General features: G+C 40.2%; 1 pseudogene; it reads right to left on the bottom strand.

The window, feature by feature from the left end:
- Positions 1-238: 238 nt before the first annotated feature.
- On the bottom strand, positions 239-952 carry LOC136381502 (transmembrane protein 256 pseudogene; annotated as a pseudogene).
- Positions 953-14,457: the final 13,505 nt, after the last annotated feature.

Genomic DNA, 14,457 nt, shown 5'->3' on the forward strand with positions numbered 1-14,457 from the left:
TCACTTCTCTTGCCTTTGGAGTCAAATTCATAAAATGCTCTTTAAAACCCAGGTCCATGAGTTTAGTACCTATGTCTTCTTCTATGTACTTAATTGTTTCAGGTCTTATGTTTAGATCTTTGATCCATTTTGAGTTAATTTTAGTGCAGGGGGACAAATTTTAGTCCAGTTTCATTCTTTTGCACATGGCTTTCCAGTTTTCCCAACACCATTTATTTTATTTTATTTTTTTAAGTTTTTATTTATTGACTTTAGAGAGAGAAGGGAAGAGAGAGAAAAACATTGATTTGTTCTTCATCTATAAATTCACTGGCTGACTCTTGCATGTGCCCTAACTGAGGATCAAACTACCACCTTGCCCTATTGTGACAATGCTCTAACCAAATAAGCTACCTTGCCAGGGTACAAATATTCTTTATGACTCTGATGTGCACCAGTTTAAGAACCTCATAACAAATTAACTTGAAGTGAACAGAACCCCCAGACCCAAAGCTTACTGATTCGGTTCTAGGAAAGGAAGGGAGTTTAGAAGCTGACAATCCCTACCCTTCCTCTTCCAAGAGGTTAGATGAACAAACACTCTAAAGTTCTTTATTTGTCTTTCTCTTTTAATCCTCTCCCTGCTCCAACGCTCATAAAAAGTACCCAGAAATTAAACACGAGTAAGTCAAAGAGCCAAGGCTAGCCAGCCCAAGAGTAGAATGCTCCCTCCCACAGGAGCCAAAGTCTGGATGCTGGGGTCTCCAGTCAGAGCCTGGTAGTAAAAGCTGGTGCAGAACAAGGTGGTTCCGGAGGCTAGCAGAAACCCGGCCTCCTTCCCATAGGCATCCGGAAACTGGGCGCCATGTGCCCTGTAGGAGGCCAAGCCCAAGGCCCCAGCTCTAGACAAGGCGCCCAAGCGGCGGAAAGCAGACCCTAGCCCCGTCAGGGCAGTGGATGGTCCCAGCACCATTTATTGAAGAGGCTTTCTTTTCTCCATTGTGTGTTGTTGGCCCCTTTATCAAAAATTATTTGACTATATATATGTGGTTTTATTTCTGGGTTTTCTATTCTGTTCCATTGGTCTGAGTGTCTATTTTTCTGCCAATACCATGCTGTTTTGATTGTCATGGCCCTATAATATAGTTTGAAGTCAGGTATTGTAATGCCCCCAGCTTTATTCTTTTTCTTTAGGATTGCTTTGGCTATTCGGGGTTTTTTATAGTTCCATATAAATCTGATGATTTTTTTATTTTTTGCTCCATTTCTTTAAGAAATGTCATTGGAATTTTGATGGGAATTGCATTAAATTTGTATATTGCTTTGGGTAATAGGGCATCTTGATTATATTTATTCTTCCTAACGAAGAACAAGGTATATTCTTCCATCTCATTATATCTTTTCGATTTCCCTTAACAATGGTTTATAGTTTTCAATATATAAGTCCTTTACATTCTTTGTTATGTTTATTCCTAAGTATTTTATTTTCTTTGTTGCAATCGTGAAGGGGATTATTCTTTTGAGTTCGTTCTCAATTGTTTCATTGTTGGCATATAGAAAGGCTATTGACTTCTGTATGTTAATTTTGTATCCTGCAACCTTACTCTATTGGCTTATTGTTTCTAGTAGTCTTTTTGTGGATTCTTTGGGGTTTTCAATGTATAGGATCATATCATCTGCAAAAAGTGATACCTGTACTTCTTCTTTTCCGATATGGATGCCTTTTATTTCTTTGTCTTGTCTGATTGCTCTGGCTAGAACCTCTAGTACCACATTAAATAAGAGTGGAGAGAGTGGACAACCCTGTCTTGTTCCTGATTTAAGGGGTAAAGACTTCAGTTTTGTGCCATTTAATATGATGTTAGCTGATGGTTTATCATATATGGCCTTTATCGTGTTGAGATATTTTCCTTCTATACCCATTTTGTTGAGAGTCTTAAACATAAAATTGTGTTGTATTTTATCGAAAGCCTTTTCTGCGTCTATTGATAAGATCATGTGGTTTTTGTTCTTTGTTTTGTTGATATGGTGTATTACGTTAACCGTTTTACGAACCATCCTTGAGATTCTGGTATGAATCCCACTTGATCATTATGTATTATTTTTTTAATATGTTGTTGTATTCGATTTGCTAGTATTTTGTTTAGTATTTTAGCATCTGTATTCATTAGAGATATTGGTATGTAGTTTTCTTTTTTTGTGCCATCTTTGCCTGGTTTTGGTATGAGGGTTATGTTGGCCTCATAAAATGTGTTTGGAAGTATTGCTTCATCTTCAATTTTTTGGAAGACTTTGAGTAGAATAGGAACCAAGTCTTCTTTGAATGTTTGATAAAATTTGCTGGTATAGCGGTCTGGACCTGGACTTTTATTTTGGGGGAGGTTTTTAATGGTTTTTTCTATTTCTTCTCTACTAATAGGTCTGTTTAGGCTTTCTGCTTCTTCTTGACTCAGTCTAGGAAGGTTGTATTGTTCTCAGAATTTATCCATTTCTTCTAGGTTGTTGAACTTAGTGGCATAAAGTTTTTCATAGTATTCTACAATAATTCTTTGTATATCTACGGTGTCCGTGGTGATTTCTCCTCTTTCATTTTGGATTTTGTTTATATGAGTTCTTTCTCTTTTTTCCTTGGTAAGTCTTGCCAAGGGTTTGTCAATTTTGTTGATCTTTTCAAAGAACCAGCTCCTTGTTCTATTAATTTTTTCTATAGTTTTTCTGTTCTCTATTTCATTTATTTCTGCTCTGATTTTATTATCTCTTTTCTTCGGCTGGTTTTGGATTTTCTTTGTTCTTCTTTTTCTAGTTCCTTAGAGGTATGAAGTTAAGTGGTTCACTTGGGCTCTGTCTTGTTTGTTCATATACGCCTGAAGTGATATAAACTTCCCTCTTATCACTGCTTTTGCTGCATTCCATAGATTCAGATATGTCGTATTGTCATTTTCATTTGTCTGTATATATCTTTTGATCTCTGCACTTATTTCTTCTTTGACCCATTCATTTTTTAAAAGTATGTTGTGTAGTTTCCACATTTTTGTGAGATTTTTTTCCTCTTTTTTGCAGTTGAATTCTAGTTTCAAGGCTTTATGAACAGAAAATATGCTTGGTACAATTTTGATTTTTCTGAATTTGGTGATGTTGTTTTTGTGGCCCAACATAAGGTCAATTCTTGAGAATGATCCATGTACACTGGAGAAAAATGTATACTCAGTCACTTTGGGATGAAATGTCCTGTAGATGTCTATCATATCCAGGTGCTCTAGTGTTTTGTTTAAGGCCACTATATCTTTGTTGATTCTCTGTTTGGATGACGGATCTAGAGCCATCAGCAGTGTATTGAGGTCTCCAAGTATGATTGTATTTTTGTCAGTTTTTGTTTTAAGGTCAATAAGTAGCTGTCTTATATATTTTGGTGCTCCTTGGTTTGGTGCATATATATTAAGAATTGTTATGTCTTCTTTTTTTTTTTAAAGTCTTTTATTTTATTTTATTTATTCATTTTTAGACAGGAGAGAGAGAGGAAGAGAGAGAAACAGAGAGAGAGAAGGAGGGAGGAAGGAGCTGGAAGCATCAACTCCCATATGTGCCTTTGACCAGGCAAGCCCAGGGTTTCGAACTGGCAACCTCAGCATTTCCAGGTTGACACTTTATCCACTGCGCCACCACAGGTCAGGCGTTATAACTTCTTGATTCAGTGTTCCCTTAGCCATTATGAATTGGCCATTTTTGTCTCTGAGTACTTTTGCTGTCTTGTAGTCAGCAGTATCAGATATGAGTATTTCTACGCCTGCTTTTTTTTGGATGTTATTTGCTTGGAATATTATTTTCCAGCCTTTCACTTTGAATTTGTTTTTATCCTTGTTACTTAGATGAATTTCTTGTAGGCAGCATACAGTTGGATTTTCTTTTTTAATCCATTCTGCTACTCTGTGCCTTTTTATTGGTGAGTTTAACCTGTTTACATTTAGTGTAATTATTGACACTTGTGAGTTCCCTATTTCCATTTTATGGATTGCTTTCTGTTAGTTTTGTGTCTTGTTTGAACCTTCTCTTTCGTTTTTCTATCTTTTGTTTTTATTTGGTTGTATTCCATACATCTTTCCTCTGTTGCTATCTTTTTTAAATCAAGTGCTTTGGTGGTGGTTTTTCCAATGATGGTTACCTTTAAGTAATGAAAAGGGTTCCTACCCCGTTCTTTGTAGTGCACTATTTTGTGAGTACTTTTGCACTTCATCGTCCTTTGCTACTGTTAATCTCCATTCTCTCCCCCCCCCCTTTTTTTTGTTGTTGTCACAGTTTAAATTTGGTTTCATTGTGTTCTTCTTGGAGCTTTTACTTGTGGCTTTGGTTTTTTTTGTTCTTTGTATCTGATTGGAGAACCCCCTTTAGTAATTCCTGGAGTGGGAATTTTCTGATGGTAAATTCCCTCATCTTTTCTGTATCTGTGAATGTTTTTATTTCTTCTTCATATTTGAAGGATAGCTTTGATGGGTATAGTATTCTTGGCTGAAAATTCCTCTCTTTCAGGACTTTAAATATTGGGGTCCACTCTCTTCTAGCTTGTAGAGTTTCTGTTGAGAAATCTGATGATAATCTTATGGTCCTTCCTTTATATGTTGTATTCTTCTTTTCCCTGGCTGCCTTGAGAATTTTTTCTTTGCCATTGGTTTGTGCCAATTTCATTATGATGTGCCTTGGAGTAGGTTTGTTGGGGTTAAGAGAACTCGGAATTCTGTTTGCTTCTTGAATTTGAGGCTTTAGTTCTTTCCACAGGCTTGGGAAATTCTCATCTATTATTTGTTTGAGTGTGTTCTCCATTCCATTTTCTCTCTCTTCTCCCTCTGATATACCTATTATTCTTATGTTATTCTTTTTGATAGAGTCAGATAATTCCTGTAGGGCTATCTCATTTTTTTAAATTTTTGAGTCTCTTTCTTCTCTCTGTTGTGCCTCAAGTTGCTTGTCTTCTATTTCACTAATCCTACCTTCTATCTGGCCTGTTCTATTAGCTAAGCTTGTTACCTTGTTTTTCAGCTCGTGAATTGAGTTTTTCATCTCTGTTTGATTTGTTTTTATAGTTTCAATTTTCTTGGAAATATATTCTTTGTGTTCACTGAGTTGTTTTCTGAGCTCCCTAAATTGCATTTCTGTGTTTTCTTGTATATCTCTGAGTATTTTTAGGATTTCTATTTTAAATTCTCTGTCATTTAGCTCAAAGGTTTTTAATATATTAATTTTTTTCTCCATAGATTTTTCCTCATCTATCTGTGTTACCTCTCTTTCTTTTGTATCAATGATATTCAATTTTCTCTTCCTTAATAGCATCTGAGGATGGTTCTGTTGATAGTATTAATGAGATTTAATAAAGAATAAAAAGTTAAAAAAGTCAAAAATCATAAAGAGTTGTTTTTTTAAAATTAATAAATAAAGAATAATAAAATAAAATTAAAATTAAAAAAAGGAAATTATTCCCCCCTCCTTTTTTCTTCTCCTCTCTTCTCTCCTCTTTCTTGAGAGAATCTTGTGGTGAACTGTGCATTATATTGTACTAAATAGAACAAACAATGCCTGTAATGGAGGCCTGAATTGGAGAGAAGTTATAAATGGGCAAAAAAAAAAAAAAAAAAAAAAAGAAAAGAGAAAAAAAAGGGGGGTATGGTCCCACAAAAAGCAAGTAAGAAAAAAATTTGGGTTAAGAATAAAATGATGTGCTTTTAGGTGTTGGTTTACTAAGAGTTATGATGAGAGGAATAAGAGGGAAACAGGAAAATGGGGGGACAAACTAAAAAATTACTATTGTATTTAGTGGAACAAGAACTAGATAAAATGGAGAGCCAGGGATAGAAGCACTGCTAGTGAGTTAAAAAGGTGAAGTAAAAACCCCCCAAAATGCCACAAACATGAGTTTGAGTCCCAGATAAGATAATTTGTTCGTTATTGAGGTTTGAGTGAGAGAAGACGTAAAGGAGAAAGGAAGTAACTAATATAGAGGGAGAAAAGAAAGAGAGAGAGAAAAAACAAAAAAGAGGGAACCACTAAAAGAAGAAAAAAGGAAAAAGAGGAGAGAGAGAGAGAGAGTTAAGGATTATGGAGTGCAACCCTCATAGAGAGAAAGGAAAAGGAAAGAAAAGATAATGGGAGATGTAACACTTATGGATAGTGTAGTTCAAGGGGAGGAGAGAGTAAGACCGGCAGAGAGTTAAATGACCAAATTAGAGGAGGAAAAAAAAAATCAAGAATGAAGATAAGAGAAACAAATGAACAAATATAATAAAATGGGATAGGTTTTAAAGTCTGCGGATTATTCTTGATTTTGAGAGGTTTTCTTCTTGCTTTTTCTTTTCTCTCCCTCTTCCTGGTCAGTGACTCTGTACCTCAGGTTCTGCCCCTTTGGCACGTTCAGGTAGAGGTTTGCAGTTGATAAGTCTCTATGGCAGGGGTCCCCAAACTATGGCCTGCGGGCCGCATGCGGCCCCCTGAGGCCATTTATCCGGCCCCCGCTGCACTTATGGAAGGGGCACCTCTTTTTTTTTTTTTTCCTTTTCTGCATTTTTCTGAAGCTGGAAATGGGGAGGCAGTCAGACATACTCCCACATGTGGCCAACCCGGATCCACCCGGCATGCCCACTAGGGGGCGATGCTCTGCCCATCTGGGGCGTCGTTCTGTTGCGACCAGAGCCATTGAGGCAGAGGCCACGGAGCCATCCTCAGCGTCCAGGCCATCTTTTGCTCCAATGGAGCCTTGTCTTCGGGAGGGGAAGAGAGATACAGAGAGGAAGGAAAGCGGGAGGGGTGGAGAAGCAGATGGGTGCTTCTCCTGTGTGCCCTGGCCGGGAATCGAACCAGAGACTTCCACAAACCAGGCCGATGCTCTACCACTGAGCCACCGGCCAGGGCCAAGGGGCACCTCTTTCATTGTTGGTCAGTGAGTGGAGCATAGTTCCCATTGAAATACTGGTCAGTTTGTTGATTTAAATTTACTTGTTCTTTATTTTAAATATTGTATATGTTCCCGTTTTGTTTTTTACGTTAAAATAAGATATGTACAGTGTGCATATGGATTTGTTCATAGTTTTTTTTTTATAGTCCGGCCCTCCAACGGTCTGAGGGACAGTGAACTGTTCCCCTATGTAAAAAGTTTGGGGACCCCTGCTCTATGGCAATGTCATGTATTGTGCTTCAGTCTCGTTGGCAGTCAAGGCTCATTAGCATTTATAGGCTCCAACAGTGAGAGAGTCCGTGTTCCTGGAGCCTTTCTCCTAGTCTTTCCTTCCTCAATTAGTAGCCTGATAATCCAGCTATGGGGTTGCTGCTGCCTCTGCCTGGATAGTAAGAGGCTCAAAGAGCTGGCAACTCCCCACTCTATTCCCACTCAGCACAGGGCTCTGGGTAAGGCTCAGTCAGTCAGAGCTGCTAGCATAATCAGGCGGGGCTTCTGCCCACTCAAAGACCTCTGGCTCTGCCACTCTGTCCGGTAACACGGGTGGGCGCCCACTCCCGGGGTGCTTGAAGGAAACTCTCGCTCACTATCTGCGCAGACCAGGATATCAGGCCGGCAGTCTCACACTCTGAGTGAAACCCCCGCCCGCATGGAAAAGTTCCAGCATTGGAATTGGCTCTTGCTCCCTCCCCGTGCACGGCTTTTTCAGGGCACTGGGGTGGCCTGGATATTCTGCTTTTTGCCCACACAGAGGCCTCTGACTCTGCCCCTCTGTGGGATAACACGGGCGCCCACTCCCGGGGATTTCGAAGGAATCTCTCGCCTACTATCTGCGCGCACCAACCAGGAGATTGCGGTGAATGGCTGCCCCACTTGACTTTCTTTGTCTGGGTTTGGTGCGAATGTTAGCTCGTATTGACTGGGTTGCCACAGGCACAGTTTTTCCTCAGCTTGGATCTCCGTGCCACAGCCTGATTCGGCCGTTTGTGCCGCAGCCTGGGTCTATTCACCCCCTTTGCCTGCCTTAGTTTCTATATTCTCAGTTCCCAGTGAAAACAGCCCTATTTAGGTTAGTGAGGAAGGCGGAGGATTTCTTACTCCTTATTTCCTTTGTGGTTTGATTATATATTTAGCCAATTTTTCACTCGACCATACCTTCGGGTGTATTGCGAAACATCTGGAGGCTCCAAGGATAGGTTTTTCTCTTTCTGGTTGAAGATCTTGTTGAGTTTTGGGGGAGATTTATTGGTATCACTTCCTACCATGCCATTACTCTGATGTCATCTTCCCTATGTTTTATTATTCAAGTTTTTAATCAATTTTTATTTAGTTATTGATATGTACTTACTTATTGCCACTTTATTCTTTTAACCTACAATCCTCTTTCTCTATATTTCTTTTATCCTTTGCTCTTTTAAAAGCAGGCTCCTTAATATTTCTTGTAGTACTGGTTTGATTGTAATGAATTCTTTTATTTATTTATTTATTTACTTACTTACTTATTTTTTTATTTTTACAGAAACAGAGAGAGAGTCAGAGGGATAGACAGGGACAGACAGACAGGAATGGAGACAGATGAGAAGCATCAATCATTAATTTTTTGTTGCATGTTGTGACTTCTTAGTTGTTCATTGATTGTTTTCTCATATGTGCCTTGACCGTGAGCCTTCAGCAGACTGAATAACCCCTTGCTGGAGCCAGCGACCCTGGGTCCAAGCTGGTGAGCTTTTGCTCAAGCCATATGAGTCCGCGCTCAAGCTGGAGACCTCGGGGTCTCGAACCTGGGTCCTTCCACATCCCAGTCCAACGCTCTATCCACTGCACCACCATCTGGTCAGGCTGTAATGAATTCTTTGAGTCTTTTTTTTTTTTTTGTCTGCAAAGCTTTTTATTTCTCCTTAAGTTTTAAATGATAGCCTTGCTGGTAAAGTAGTCTTGGTTGTAGCTCTTTGTTTTGTTCACTTTGAATATTTTTGACCAAACCTTTCTGGCCAAACCCTTCTGGCCTGAAGTGTTTTTGTTGAGAAATCAGATGTCATCCTGATGGGGACTCCTCTGCTTTTCTCTTGCAGCTTTTAGTATTCTTGCCTTGTCTCTTAACTTTGGCATTTTCATTATGATGTGTCTTGGTGTTGGCCTCCTTGGGTTCCTCTTTCATGGAACTCTCTGTGCTTCTTGAAGTTGTGTGACTTTTTTCTTCATCAATTTAGGAAATTTTTCAGCTATGATTTCTTCAAACAAGTTCTCCACCACTTGTTCATTCTCTTCTCCTTATGAACCCCTATGAGGTAGATGTTGTTTCTCTTCATGTTGTCACTGAGGTCTCTTAGAGTTTCCTCAATGTTTTTCAGCCTCTTTTCTTTTTGCTGCTCTGCTTCTGTGCTTATATTTATTTTGTCCTCTAAATTGCTGATTCAATCCTCTGCTTCATCTAGCCCCCTGATCAGCAAAATGTGGCTCACAAGCCACATGCAGCTCTTTGGCCCCTTGAGTGTGGCTCTTCCACAAAATACCACATGCAGGTGCTACCTCGACAAGGAATGTACCTACCTATATAGTTTAAGTTTAAAAAATTTGTCTCTCAAAAGAAATTTCAATCATTGTACTGTTGATATTTGGCACTGTTGACTAATGAGTTTATTGACCACTGATCTAGCCTGCTGTTGAATTTTTCTACTGTAGTCTTCATTTCTAATATTGTATTTGTCATTTATGACTGGTTCTTCTATATGATTTCCATGTCCCTTTTTTATATTTTCTATGTCTTTAAGTTCTCATTGTAATCATCCATTGCTGCTCTAAGATCTTTGGGCATCCTAATAATCATTATTATATTGTTTTGTGACAGAGACAGAGAGACAGAGAGGGACAGATAGAGACAGAAAGGAAGAAAGACAGATGTGAATTGTCAATTCTTTGTTTTGACAACTTAGTTGTTCATTGATTGCTTTCTCATATGTGCCTTGACTGGGGGCTACAGCAGACTGAGTGACACCTTACTCAAGCCAGCAACTTTCGGCTTAAGTTGGTGAGCCTTGCTCAAACCAGATGAGCCTGTGCTCAAGCTGGCCACCTCCGGGTTTTGAACCTGGATCATCTGTGTCCCAGTTCAATGCTCTATCCACTGCACCACTGCCTGGTCAGGTAATCATTATCATTTTTTTCAAAATATTTTTATTTATTTATTTTAGTAAAGAAAAAGAGACAGAAAGGAGAAGGTGCAGGAAGATCAACTCCCATATGTGCCTTGACCTGGCAAGCCCAGGGTCTCTAATCGGCAACCTCAGCATTCCACATCGATGCTTTACCTGCTGTGCCACCACAGGTCAGACATAATCATTTTTTTTAAACTGTGCATCTGGTAGTTTGGTTATTTCCATTTTATTTAGTTCTTTTTCTGGGGATTTCTCTTGTTGATTCATCTAGGAATGCTTCTTGAGGGTGGTGCTCCTTTCTATTGTATGTGAGTATTGAATGAAGTTGGTCCTTTTCTGGATGTGGCTATCCTTTCAGACTGACTGGCTCTAAGGGTCAACCTTAATCATATGTATTAAACACTGTGCAATGTCTGTCCTGTTGGGCATATTTACTCTCTGCAGTGTCTGGTGCCTACTAGACTCCTCTTTGGGTGTGCTGCTTGTGTAGCTAGCTGAGTCTAATGTTGGTGCTGTCTGCTGCCCACTACCGGTTGTGTTAGTTCTTGGCCTTCTTGGGTTGTGTCAGCCATTGTTTGTAACCTAACTGTGGGTTATCTGTCTGGAGCTATTGCTCTTTTTGCTGTTTTTGTCTGTGTTTTCTGTGCCTGGGTAGTGTGGAGGAGTCAACCTATGTATAAGAATCAGGTTCCTCCTGCTTAGAGATGACAGCTGCTCCATAAATTGCCCAAGCTACGTAAGATTTGCCTCCACTTTTCAGCTGCTCTACCTCCTCTTGCAACTGAGTGGTCTTCCCACATTGACTTCTATAGAAAGACTGTAGTGTGGCCTCAGATTGGCATTACTCCAACAACCCCTTTACAGGTTGCAAGCTTGGTGGGTTAAGGCAGCTGCAGTTGGGGATACAATAGTAGTAGAACACCTTACTTCAGAGGTCTCTTGGTCAGGAGCTCAGGATGGGGAAATTGGCCCCTACTCCAGATCCTAATCCTTCAGACACTGCTGAATACTTCGATTCTATTTCTCCCCAGTGAGGTGAGCAGCAGGTTCAGATTGAATGGGGTTGACAGTCCCCTCTGAGGAATTTCTTCCAGCTGGGAAACCCTGGTCTCACGGAGGAAGATTGAGAGAGTCCTCCCTGGGACTGACTGTACCATCCCAGAAAGTGGCTAACTCCCTCAACCAAAGCCAACAATAGGCATGAAGGAACCCATACATTGAATGTTTGTGCTCCAAACCTCTCTCCCTTCCCCCTGTGGAGCATAGCCCAGCGGGGCAGGATATCAGAACTCAGGCTAGCTGACTGTCATGCTCTACCCTGTCCAATTTGTACAAGCTGCTGTACTGGAGATGATCACAGAAAGTGAAACTTGCTTCAGCTGGGCCCAGTATCTAATGAGCCCTCCCTTAGGACATGAGTCCAGTAATGGCCATTAGGCCCTATACCAATGTTCTCTGCAGGTGGCCTTTGGAAGTGCTGGCCCTTGGCCTCCCTGTCAGGAACCCAGTGCAGACCAATGGAAAATACTTCCCATGACTGGCCATCAGCAATCTTCTTGGAGCTACAACCAATCTAAAGTTTGTGGCTGCCTCTGCTTGGCCCCAGTGCACATGAAAATACCAAGCTGCACACCTAGGCTGACTTTTACCCACACTGAACCTGGAGGAAGTTCAGCAAAAGGTCAAGGTTTCCTGAGAACTGCCTCTGCCAGTTTTGCCTGCTGGCTGCTTGTTGGGCTTGGCCACTGAAATAAAACCTCTGGTAGAATCTAGAGCCTGGGGCAATTCAGGGAGTAGGAGTGGTGGTGGGTGTGGATCCCGCCCCTTGGCCCAGGTGTCAGTCTGTACAGCCTTTTTTCACAGACTTCAGTAGGGTGTGGCCATGCAGAGTCCAGTGGTTGTGGCCTTTGAGATCCAGAGATGTGGTCTGCCCACAATCTGGACAGTGTCTACTGAGTCTCCCATTAGGCAAAAGCACCAGTCACAGACTCAGGGGTGTCTGGAGGAAAACTCCAACCTCAACACCAAAAAACTGAGTCACTAATGCGTTCCCTGCTTCCTGGATTCTCAGAATGGCCTAATCTCCATATGGTGGGGCAGTTGCTTTCCCCCAGGCTGATGCCTCATGGAGGGGGCTCCACCCAAGAAAGATGGTGACTGTAGTATTGGAGAAATGACTCAGCACAGGGATTCTGGTGGCTGTCCCCCACAGTGTCTCTCTTTGGGCCACCAACTTCATGGTCTCCTCAAGCAACTCTAGTCCTCTCAGCCTAACCTCCACCAGATCCCTGAGTAAGTGGCTGTGAATGAGATTTTCTGTGCTGGCCCTTTAAGACAGAGCCTGCATCTTCAAGAGCTTCATCTCTTACTCACAGACAGAAACCTTGGCTCTTTTCACTGCCAAATGCTGTGTGGGCACCTCTTCTAGGCTCTGGGACTCTAGGATGGGGTCCTGGGCCTGGGGCTTAGGATCCTCAACTTTTCAGGGCAAACCACCCTGCAGTTGAGAGTCCCTCTGGACCCTCTGCCGTCCATTCGTTCTTGGGAGTGGGTTAGCCTTTTTGCATCTCCACTCTTCTTACTAGTTTCATTGTAGCTTCTTTTGTAATCCTTGGTTATAGACTCCTTTTCCTTTAGTCCTAAGTTCATTTTTCAAGATAATCATTCTTAAATTAAGTGTAATCAAATTTGTTCCTCAGAGTTGGCAGTAGGAACACTTGCCAATTCCATTGCCATCTTGGGATCCCAGTTTTGATTTTTAAATTTATATTTTAGCATGTTGAGATTAAATAGATGATTTCTGCCTTCTTTTCTAATGCAATGCATTTAAGAATATATATTTTCTTCTAAGCATCACTTTAGTTATATCCTACAAGTTTTGAAGAATATATTTATTATTATATAGTTATAAATATTTTCTGAGTTCTATTTTTTTTTTTTTTTTTTTTACAGAGACAGAGTCAGAGAGATGGATAGATAGGGACACACAGACAGGAACGAAGAGAGATGAGAAGCATCAATCATCAGTTTTTCATTGAGACACTTTAGTTGTTCATTGATTGCTTTCTCATATGTGCCTTGACCACGGGCCTTCAGCAGACTGAGTAACCCCTTGCTTGAGCCAGCGACCTTGAGTCCAAGCTGGTGAACTTTTGCTCAAACCAGATGAGCCCACGCTCAAGCTGATGACCTCAGGGTCTTGAACTTGGGTCCTTGGCATCCCAGTCAGACACTCTATCCACTGCGCCACCGCCTGGTCAGGCCTATTTTGATTTTTTATTTACCCTTGAGTTATAGAAATATATTGTTTCATTCCTAAGCAATTGGATTTTTTAGTAATAAATTTTGCTATTGATTTCTAACTTAATTCTCTATGGCCAGAAAACATAATCCCAATTATTTCAATTGTTTGAAACTTGTTGAAGTTTGCTTTATGATCCTCCATATGGTAATTTTGATAAATGTTTCATTTCCACTTGAATAGAATATAAATGTTATTATTATAAGTATAGTGCATGTGCCAATTAGATCTAGTTTATTATGTTCACAATATTTACTTTTTAATATTCTCATAGCCATTAACGAGTAATATGCTTACATTTCCCTTTTATGACTGTAAAATTGTTTACTAGTTAATTTTTGCTTTAAAGATTTTGAGATCAAGTGATTGGATAAATACACAATACACTCACACATAAAATTACTATGTCTTCCTGGCACAGTGACTCCTTTCCCATTAAGAAATGTTTCTCTTTACCTCTAATAGTACTTTTTCCTTGAAGTCTACTTTGGGTAATATAAACCCAGCTTTCTTTTTGGCTAGTATTTACTATGTACATCTTATTCCTCTTCTTTAACTTTGGCCTTTTTGTGTCTTTTTAAAAATCAGTGTCTACTGTATTTGTTATATAACTGGGTTTTATCTGATTCTTTTTTATCCAATATGAAAATTATAGATTTTTTTTTTACTAGCAAGAGAGAGAGAGAGGGACAGACAGACAGGAAGGGAGAGAGATGAGAAGCAGCACACTTTAGTTGTTCCTTGATTGAGCCAGTGACCCCTTGCTCAAGCCAGTGACCTTGGGATTCAAGCCAGTAACCTTTGGGCTCAAGTCAGCAACTATGGGGTCATGTTCATACCCAGCCTAGTGACCTTGGGGTTTTGAACCTGGGTCTTCAGTTTCCCAGGTTGATACTCTTTCTACTGTGCCACCACCTGTTCAGCGACAATTTTAGTTTTAGAATTGCAGTATTTAGTCCTTGGCATTTAGTCCAGTTCCTGGTTTCTTTCTTTCTTTTTTTTTTTTTTTTAAATTTTTTTTATTTATTCATTTTAGAAAGGAGAGAGAGAGGGGAAGAGAGAGAGAGGAGAGAGAGAAGGGGGGA

This window comes from Saccopteryx leptura, chromosome 9 (assembly GCF_036850995.1).
Source record: "Saccopteryx leptura isolate mSacLep1 chromosome 9, mSacLep1_pri_phased_curated, whole genome shotgun sequence".
Classification (NCBI taxonomy): Eukaryota; Metazoa; Chordata; class Mammalia; order Chiroptera; family Emballonuridae; genus Saccopteryx; species Saccopteryx leptura.